Source organism: Fukomys damarensis, unplaced genomic scaffold, assembly GCF_012274545.1.
Source record: "Fukomys damarensis isolate Sample0158 unplaced genomic scaffold, DMR_v1.0_HiC HiC_scaffold_33, whole genome shotgun sequence".
Classification (NCBI taxonomy): Eukaryota; Metazoa; Chordata; class Mammalia; order Rodentia; family Bathyergidae; genus Fukomys; species Fukomys damarensis.
The window spans coordinates 21,287,831-21,298,059 of NW_022900945.1; the positions used below are offsets into that span (position 1 = coordinate 21,287,831).

The window sequence follows — 10,229 nt, forward strand, 5'->3', positions numbered from 1 at the left end:
AAATTGCTTTCAGCAGTAGCTGGTACACAATAAGTATTACTTAAGTGTTAACTATTACTATTTCTTTTACTTGAATTTTGTGGCACCTTTCATATTGAGGCATATGGATTTTTAATTTGTATGCTGATAATTCAGGGAATCTCTGGATTGAGTATGTGGAGTTATCCTTTGCCTTCATGTCCAGTCCTATGGTGGTCTCCTCAGTGATCTGCTACAAGTCTTAGGCAGCCATAGTTGTCACTATGAGTTCCAGCATCCTGGGCCTCTGGATCCCTCAAGATCCATAAGTTTATTTCTCAAATCTTAATATGTCATTCACTTATTCATAACAGGGCTATATGTAAGTGCCTGACACAAAGTAGGACATTGCCTTTGAAACAAATGGATTATAACCACTGGTTCTGTCTCTTTACTTTTGAATGTGACTGTATCAGCAGTGTGGCTATCCTGTTCAGAAAAGATTAGTTTGTGTTAATGTATGTGTGTTATAAATAAAAATAGGGATATAAATCAATCTAAACCACGTCTTTAAAAACAGAGTGTCCAGTTGACTATGTCTTAGAGTATTGGAATCTGTTTTGGAGGAGGGCTAATGGAAGGAAATTTCTCTAATGAAAGGTTGGCAAACTGATGGAGTCTAATGTGTTCTTTGAATTTTTCTCTCTTTTAAAATTTTTGGTTAAATGTCTCTATTGAAAGCATGAAAGTCTCCAAAAACAGCCCCTGTAGTGGTGTGGGAAGCAGTGATCCTGGCTTGTGAAGAATGCTTGGGTGAGATGTAATCTTCGATGTGCAAACTTAACGTGCCAGTTGTTTTATTTAGGGAGAGAAAGGAGGGGGGATGCATTAGAGAAAGTCCACAGCATAATTAGGAAACAATCAACACGTTTTTCTTGCTGTCCTAATTTTTTCTTCACTTTAAAATGCTCCATTGAGTTTAATTAAACTTGCCCTAGGCTTATAAGCCTAGCAAACTGGGGAACATTTTTTTTGAAACTTGCTTTACTGTCAGAAAGGTTTTCTTCAAGCTTACCCAGTACTGCTGAACTTCAAGGTTTCAGGGGATGTTAAAACAACTGCAACCAAATTAATGTAGATTATCTTTATTTTTTCCTATTGATTTGAGCAGAGGGGATGGGAAGCTGGGCACTGCCAAATAAAAGACTTCTGCAAGGTTATTAAAGATGCCTGGTTTGGGAAGCAAAGGGGGATAGGTGGTTTATGTAGTTTATGAAGGAGAGAGGGGATCAACGGGGCATGCCAATGGTAAATAATTAATGCCACTTCAAGGGACTACTATTAGGGATGCCATTTCTACTCTTCATCTTGGATGTCAGCCTCCTTTTCTCGGGGAATTACCACTTCTCATTCCTTGTGGTCCCAGGAAGTCTGCTAGCTGTTTTGGTCTACCCTCCAGCAGCCCCCACTCTCTTTGGCAAGGGATTAGATGAACATGTGACCATTCTGGATCAGAACCAGTAAGTGTCTCTCTTCCTCTCTGTTTTGGTCCTAGTCTTTCTCCAATACTCCCTCCCCCCCCTCTTTTGATCAGCCCTCCCCTCTTGGGAATTTAGATCTTGCTTTAAAAGACATAATCAGAATATGCTTAAATAAATCATTCTAAATTTAAGGCCATACAGTTGTTTCCCCCATGAGCCCAAACTATTCCAGTCCTTTCTCAATACAGGATTTTCAGTGTTTTCATTGGATTTTGTGAGTTCTTCATACTTTGTATTTATTAAATTAGACTAAATTAGACTAAAGTAAAGGACAACACCAACAACTGAATGTGTTACAATAGCAGAAGTTTACATCTTGTGCATGTTAAACATATTCTGCTGGTTTTCTGAAACTCTACTCCATATACACTTCACCCTAGGCTGAAGATACAGCTTGTGTTTGGGAAATGCCCCAGTTATGGAAAATAGGAAAAAGTGATCATGTAATGTGTACTGACTTCTGTGTTTGGAAGTAGCATTTGTCATTTTCCTCAGCTTCTCCAGACACCTACCATCAGAGGGGCAGTGCAGGGAGCTCCCAGGCAGGGAGCTGAGAAGAACAGGCCGAGTGAGAATGGCAGCAGACGCATCAAACAACAGCACACATTGAACTCCAGCTCTGCCAGTGGTACAACTGTGGGGGAAGCTTCTTTATCTCCCTGAGTTTCGATTCTACATTCTTACAGTAGTGAATTCCAATATCCAGCTCCCTTTCTCTGCGTACACAGGAAACTGCACACATAGCTGGATGAGACCATGTGGCAAGGCCTGGCCAATGAAAAGAGCAGTACAGTGAGAGTTAATTCCAGGACCGGCTGCAGGAGATCCTCCAGGATCTCTTTTCCTCAGCTACATCACCATCTCTGTCAGTGAGGGTATCTGAGTGACTGTAGACCATGGTAAATTTCTTGGTACTGATCCACTTTAGACAGACTTATAGTAGGCAGAAACTGGTAGTACATTGTTGTGTTAAGACATGGACTTTGAGATGTGTTTGTTTCTACCACATAACCTAGGTTTTCCTGGCCAGGACAAACATTGGTAATAATATTATAATTATCCTATTTCTGGTATTAAATTAATTCCTGCTTGAAATACCTTCAGTGAATTCTGTTTTCTACATTTATCTGACTGATAAAGGTGTCTAACCCATTCAGGGGATATTTGGGAGGGATTTCTTTGACAAAATGACACCTGAGCTACATTTATGAGTAGAGAAAGTGAAATAAAGGAGGTGTGTTCTGGATGAAGTTTATAGGGTTTATGAAAAGCACAGATGTAAGGAACAGAAGTATGGGGATATATATTTGATTCTATCTGTTACAGTGGTAGAGAATGAGACCCAGGAAATAAATAAGAAGTTTTCGCCCTGTGAATGATCAGAATGAGATGCTCTTGTGTCCATTGTTGAAAGTAAATGAAGTTAAATTACATGCAAATAATGCAGAAAGTCATCGATGGCACTAAAAGAGAAACAGAAGATGTAAAAATACTTGAATTTTAGATAAGTATCTTCATTTGCCACTTGAAGAATAACCTTGGGGATGTTTAGTAGATAAAGTGAAGAGTAAGAAGCCATTTAGAAGGCAATTATGGTAGTGCTGGGGAAAGGTAAGAAAGGCTTAAATTAGAGAAGTAGCGAAGGAAATCAGACTAGGAACACATTACTAAATACTCTAGATAGCAAACTCATTATATTTGGTGAAAAAATTTAACTTGTTAGTGAAAAATGGGAAAATCAAAGAATGGTTCTTAGGTGTCTAACTTGAATGACTGCATGGGTTAGATCACTGAAGTGGAGAAAGATTTGGAGGAGTTGGTTCAGATAATTAATTCAAATTTGTAGTTATTGCTGTTGAAATATTAAGAGTATATATATTAATACCTATATCTCAAAAATAGATACCTAAGTTCTAAACTCAGAGCACAGCTCTAAACTAGTAACATAGATTTGGAGACTTCAGAATAATCAGTCAAGTTAAATCAAGGAAGCAGATATCACAAAGAAAATATTGATAGATCTATGTTCGGAAAGAACATCAAAATTAAGAAAAAATTTGCAAATAAACAGAGAAGAAAAGAATGGGGAAGATCCAGGAAAATGAAAAAGAATACAGGGGACAAAGTAATAGTAATAAGTGTTAGAAGCAGAGATTTGCTATGATATTATCTGTTAGATTTCATAATGAAGATTTAGAAGGAAATTAGAAATTATGAATGAAAAATAAAGCAGTGATAAGAAAAGAGAAATATGGGGCCAATGGGAAGAAACTGAATATGTTTCTAGGATTCAGAAAGTCTTCCAAATAGAAGGAAAAGGTCCAAAGGGGAAGGGGAAATGGGATGGGTCAGGGCAAGAAAAGAAGGGAAAAGAATTAATGTGAGAAAATGAAAAAATGGAAACAAAGTCTTTGTAAATAGGGGAATGGGGGAAAAATAATAACCAAGATATATTATGTAAAGGTACAAATTTCCAGTGATGAATGTCTATATTTGTATAGCTAAAATATACCAATAAACTTAATGAGAAAGGAAAGAGTCTCCCAAAACAGAAAAGATAGAAAACATTTATGGCATGAACAAGGACAGAGTAGTCAGACCATGGGCAGAGAACATCTGCCAGGAAGGTGTAGGGTGGAAAGGTTAGAGACTGGAAGGGGCATCAGATGGAAGAAACAAAGAATTTTTTTAAATGGGAATTGAGATTCCCATTTAAAGAATAAGAATGGTGAGTAACAATATTTTTTGAAAAATAGGAACTTATGATGAGATTAAATAAAATATCGCTTCACTGAAATTAAAATTGTAGATATGATGTAGTCCATTCTAGAAGGTTACAAGTTCAGAGAGTGAACTACGTACCACTGTCATAGTGATTGGAAAGTGAAATGAAATATAAACAAAAGAGAGAATAAGACAAGAAACTACAGTATGTATTTATACTTTTAATATGAATGCTACATGTGAACTTACTATAATAATGAACTTTGGGTGGCATGGAGTACTATGGGGACTGTTTCAAAGTTTCCATTGGCCAAGAGCCAGGGAGAAATGGGCTAGTAAAATAAAGTAATAGTGATGATAGCAAAATAGTTTAGATGATAAAAGAGTATCGGTTAATTAGTCAGCTGAGAATTGAGAAGACTACTAAGCCCATTTTCAGTTTAACCCAGAAGTATCCCAGCCTGGGTGACAAAACACACAGTTCCCCTAAATAAGTAGAAATGAAATTTTAAGAAACAACTAAAAGTCAGATAAGAAAGGAGATGGGGCAAATATTTTGTACATTAAATCAAGAATATAGCAAGAAAGTTAATGAGATGATGTTGTACGAGTCATTCCCCGAGACCCTCAATAAATGACTGCATAATACTATCTCCTTTCTTTCCACTCCGGAAGTTCTTTTCAACAGGAGGCTGTACTTATTCCAGCCTCATTCTTCTGACCTCAAAAGCTTCAGTTAATCTCTCTACTTACATCTAAATCTTCCATGGCCCAGTTTGAGTTCTGTTTCTGTTATGAAGCATTTCCTGATTATAAGCAGTGTTCTGGACATTTCTATCCTATGTACCACTGTGCACTTTTTGGATATGTCAGTGTGGGGTGGATCATTATAAACTAGTTGTGAATTCCTGGGTTGGCTTTGCTCCTCTAAATAGATTGCAGGCTCTTTGAGAGCATGATCTGGTGGTGGCTATTTATTATTTTGGCTCCATTTTACTGTTCTATCACTATTTCTTTAAAGGAAGTGTCTCTTGTTAATTTTAGCTGTATGTGTCTGTTGAAAAATAAAGATTTCTAGTTAAAGTACTTCATCCCCATCCTTTCCATTACAGAAATAACCAAGTGACCAGTCTGGGTCACTCATAATACTGCATCCTGGTGGTTATGGTGATTTGTCCACAGGAGAGCTAATGAGAGTTCATATTTAGGATTTTCCAAAAAGGAGCTGAAAAGGAAGGGAAAGTTTTCTGTCTCTGTTTTCCAAGTCAGATATGTTCTTGGTGGTTAATTTTATGTGCCAATTTGAATAGGTCATAGAGAACATAGATATTTGATCATCTAGATTTTTTTTATGTGAGGGTGTTTCTGGAATAGATCAACATTTTAATTGATACAGCAAGTAAAGGAGATTTTTCTCCCTGGGTTCAGTGGGCCTCATTCGGTTTTCAACAGAATAAAAAGGTTGATCCTCTCTAGAATAAAAAAGAATCTTCCTGCCAGACTGCCTTGAAACTCAAATATTTGTTATATTTCCTCTCTTTGAACTTGAAACATCAACTCTTCTCAGATGTTATAGTTTGGGGGAAAATATCCCCCCAAAGACTCATGTAATCCTAGGCAGGGCTTTTAAAAGTGATTAGGTCATGGGACACTAACCTCATCAGTGGAATAATCTATAATGAGTTCATGGCTGAACAGACTGTTAGGAGGGATGGCCTCATTGGAGGAAGTAAACCAGTGGGGACATAACCTGAAAGGGTACATCCTCTCTGCCTCTTCTTGATTTCTCTGTTTCTTGGCTGCCAGGAAGTGAGCAGATTTTGCCTGGGAGCCAGTTTCCCATGAACTCAAACATCTGAAACTGTGAGCTAAAATACACCTTTTCTCCTTCAAATAGTTCATGCCCCATACTTTGTCCCAGCAATGAAAAGGTGACCTATACACAGAGTCTTGAGGCTGTTGGCCTTTCAGGGGAACTACATCAGTTCTCCTGGTTTTCAGGCTTTCAGACTTAGACTGGAACTAAGCCATCATTCCTCCTGGGTCTCCAGCTTGCAAACCTCTTTGATTACATGAAACTTTTTTGAATACATAAATGAAAAGAAGTTGAAAGTAACATCTAAAGATAAGAGGCATAGAGAAATAGAAATAGGACTTTAAGAACAATTTCTGGGTTTTTATTTCATTTCTGATGGTCTTAGTTCATACCTATAATACTGTTTCTTTCAATTCTGTGAGCTTACCCAGATTCTTCCTATAAATTCTCTCTGGTACTTTAACTAGCCTGAGTTGTGCTTCTGTGACTTGTAACCAAAAGAACATTTACTTAAAACCTTTCTATGTTTTATATGTCTATATTCCCCTAGCATCCAGGACTGTGCAAAGCACATGGCTGGTTCAATAAAAACTTGTTGAATGATTGATTGAATGATTGATTGGTATTGGAATTAGACTACTCCTTTGCTTAAGTTATTCCTGCTAAATGCCTAGCCATCTCATATTTTTAATTCTATATGGAGGATAATTTATCCATATTTCTCTTAGGAGATAATACAACTCAGAGAAAACAAGGCTACTGGTAATAAATAGCCTAAATTCACAAAGAATAAAACAGATTAGATTAAGTAGAAACTTTTTGGCTGAAATCACAAGATTGTATTAGCCAAAGGGAATGTGGCCGATGATTATTTGATCTTGTGTCTTGATAGTGCATGAAGTAAAGTGCTGGATACAGCATCTTGTGAAATCTTGATAGCTAAATTAATTTAAATTGGCTGAATGTGTGGATCTTAAATAGGGTATCTGAATACAGCAAACATGGGATGAATGTAATATAGGAAGGTGTCAGGTTGGAATGTGCAGACTGGCTAATCAGATAATGGTGATCAGTTTAACTCTGTTTTATTGGAGCATCTTTAGGAATAGCATCTGAAGGGGTAAACAGCATGCTAATGAAATCTTCAAAGGATTGGAAAGACCATTAATAAATTAAACAAAGAACTTGAAGAGATATGAGAGATATGCTGACAAAAATACAAGAATGTTAGAGAGGAAAATATTCTTCAGATAACTGAGATCCCAAATGCTTAATTAGAAGACAAAGTGACTAAGATAAAGTTGCTGAATTTCAAAAGCATGCTAGTGATCAATGTTAAGTATGTTGGAAGGTAAGGGGATGTGCTAGCCCAGAAAGGAAGTAGCAAAAGAGCCGTGTGCATTCAGCCCCAGCTGTTTTTAAAGAGGGGAAATGCATATCTAATTTTACAATGTGAAAGGACTTTTAAACCATGAAATCTGAAGAAGAATCCATAAAGAAAACATTTGTCAACCTAATAACTCAATGCCATTATTCATTTGTTATAAAAAGCAACAAACTATAACAAAGGAATAATAATTGTTATATATAAGGCTTTTCAAATCCCAAATAATTAGAATAGCCTAATAGAAAAGGAACAAATTACATGAGAAAGAATGCTCAAAAGACAAAAAGTGAACCGTCGATAACATATTAAAAATTTAACCTTATATTTTAAAAAGGATATAAAATTTTTGACCTTGCAAATAAACATATCTAAAAACAACATGCTCTTATTTGCTGCTGTTAGAAATACTATCACAACTTGACACAGAGTGCTTAATGTGTGACTTAGGCGCAAAATTAAAAGGATAGGACAAGATGCCTACATTAATTTAGATGTGCTAGTCTTCAGTAACAGTATCATGATTTTTTTAGTGGTGGGTGAAAGAGATTTGCTTATTTTTTCATGGAGAATTCCAAGCCTGGTGTTCATTTGTTGAAGCAGATTTGAACTCCAAAGCCAGGTTTCAGCCATCTGTATTCCACCATGCCCATACTCACCATCATCATCTCTGATTCAGCCCTTGGAAAAGAAAGCCCAGGAAATCAAACTAACTGGAAAGTTTTTCTAGGCTATTCCTGAAAGTTTTGGTTCACATATCATTTGGAGAGATTGTAGTCTTTTGGTCACTCTGAGCACGAGAAAGCTTAGGAAATGCAGTTTAACTGTGTTCCAAGGCAAGAGCAGGGTGCAATTAGCTAATGTTCTCTACTGCAAGATCTGAGTCAAGGTCCTGAGCTGTCATTCATTGGAACCCACGATGAGTCCCAGATATATATTAATAATTTTTTCATTTACTAACTCTTCAGAGACCTTTTGTAACATCTACAGTTCCCTTAGCACCTCCATGGGATGAGCATAATTTTTTCCAGGAGGAAAATAAAGTTGTGAAAGTCTTTAAAAATATGTGTAAGATGAACAGCTGAAAAAGAGAGGAGCTCAATTCTACATCAAACTTCTTTCTTAATCTATACCACAGTGAGTAGCATAAGCCCTAAAATACTCTGTTCCATCTTGTTCAACAATGGCTGCATATAAACTATCACTAACTTTATGCTCTGTCAGTCATGGTTTGAGTCAACATTTAGTGAGCCTGCTCTTTGCCAGGCTCTTAACTACTCAAATAACTGTGGATTATTTCTTTCAATCCTTGCAACTAGCCATTGAGAAAGACATTTTTATTTTCTGTGTCTAAACTCAGCAAAAAAGTCACATGAGTAAGGAGCAGTTCCTGACTGCAAAGCCCAAGATCTTCACCATCAGCATTATGCAGTATTCACTCTCAAACATGCCCACTACTCTAGTATGCCTTCAGAGACATATATCATGTACTATGACAGTTTTAGAAAAATGAGCCTACATACCATACTTCTGCTCTCAATAAACTATAAACTTGTTGAGGGAGTCTAGACACTCACATATATGTATGCACCTACCACACACACACACACACACACACACACACACACACACACAGAGGATGTAAGCTCAATGCAGTGGCAAGGCTGTCAATGGTCTGTACTCTAGAAAAGGTTAAAATGAATACCTATTGGAGATATAGGAAGAAATTTCTTGGAATCAGGAAGATTTGAAATGATGGAGAGAGACTGAAAAATAGACAAAAGTCTTTCAAGGTGGGAGAACTAAGGAGCCCAGCTGGGGACCCTGCTGACAGTCAAACTTGGTTCCATGAGAGACAATCTAGTTAGAACAAACAAAAAAAGCTTTGCAAACAGAAGTTAACAAGATCTTGGCTCTATTATTTTCCTGTCCCCTCAGAATGATCTGAATTTTAACTTAGTATCCTCTGAAGGTGTCCCATTCTTAGTTTGAAGTTCCCTCCCTTCTCCATTTTTTTATGAATGTACAAATGTCATGAGGCAAAGGTAAGTTGAAAAGCTCTTTGTCTGCAGAGACACAAATATATTACCCTAATATTCATTGCTGATGTTGCTTTGCAACAGCTGTTTTCCTATTAATATATGTGTGGCTTACTTTAGATAGCAAGACTTATATCAAGAGACTGTACTAGATGGCAGAGTAGACGCCACAGGGGGAATGGAGGCCAGTTATTTGGCTCCAAAAAATCTTACATTAATATACTGAAGAATGCCTTCTATTCCTTAAATAACAAAATATATTTTTTTAGAAAAATATGCAAGTATTTCAGGAGCAATGTGTGGAGAAACTTTTTTTTTTTAATGAACATGATCCTCAAATCTCCCCTTTACTAAGAAGAATATGGCTTTAGAGGAACTTTCTCACAAAGTAGTGATATTTTAAAACCATAATGCAACTAGTTTTAATCATGTGTTTATTGGACCTTTACTAGGCATAGGCTGTGTTCAGAATATTTACTGAGCAACTTGGCTTTGTTTCCAAAGATCTAACGAAGTACTAGAAGACACCTTTCCCACTGATGGCATAAAGCTATATTTCTGTATTCTTGGCATCAGTCTTTTAATAAATGTTTACATTGCTCCAAGTATAAACTGGGGACTTCTCTGGTATCAAAAATATAGCAGTGTTTATTTTGGCACATGACTGTAGTTCCAGCACTCTGGAAGGGTGAGGCTGGAGAATTTCAAATTCAAGCCCAATCTGGGCAATTTAGTGACTTTGTCAAAAAAAAAAAAAAAAAAAAAAA

The 10,229-nt window shown here is 36.7% G+C and overlaps 1 pseudogene; it reads left to right on the forward strand.

Moving 5' to 3' along the window:
• Nucleotides 1-1,305: 1,305 nt before the first annotated feature.
• Nucleotides 1,306-10,229, forward strand: part of LOC117283977 — an 11,247-nt pseudogene continuing 2,323 nt past the window's right edge.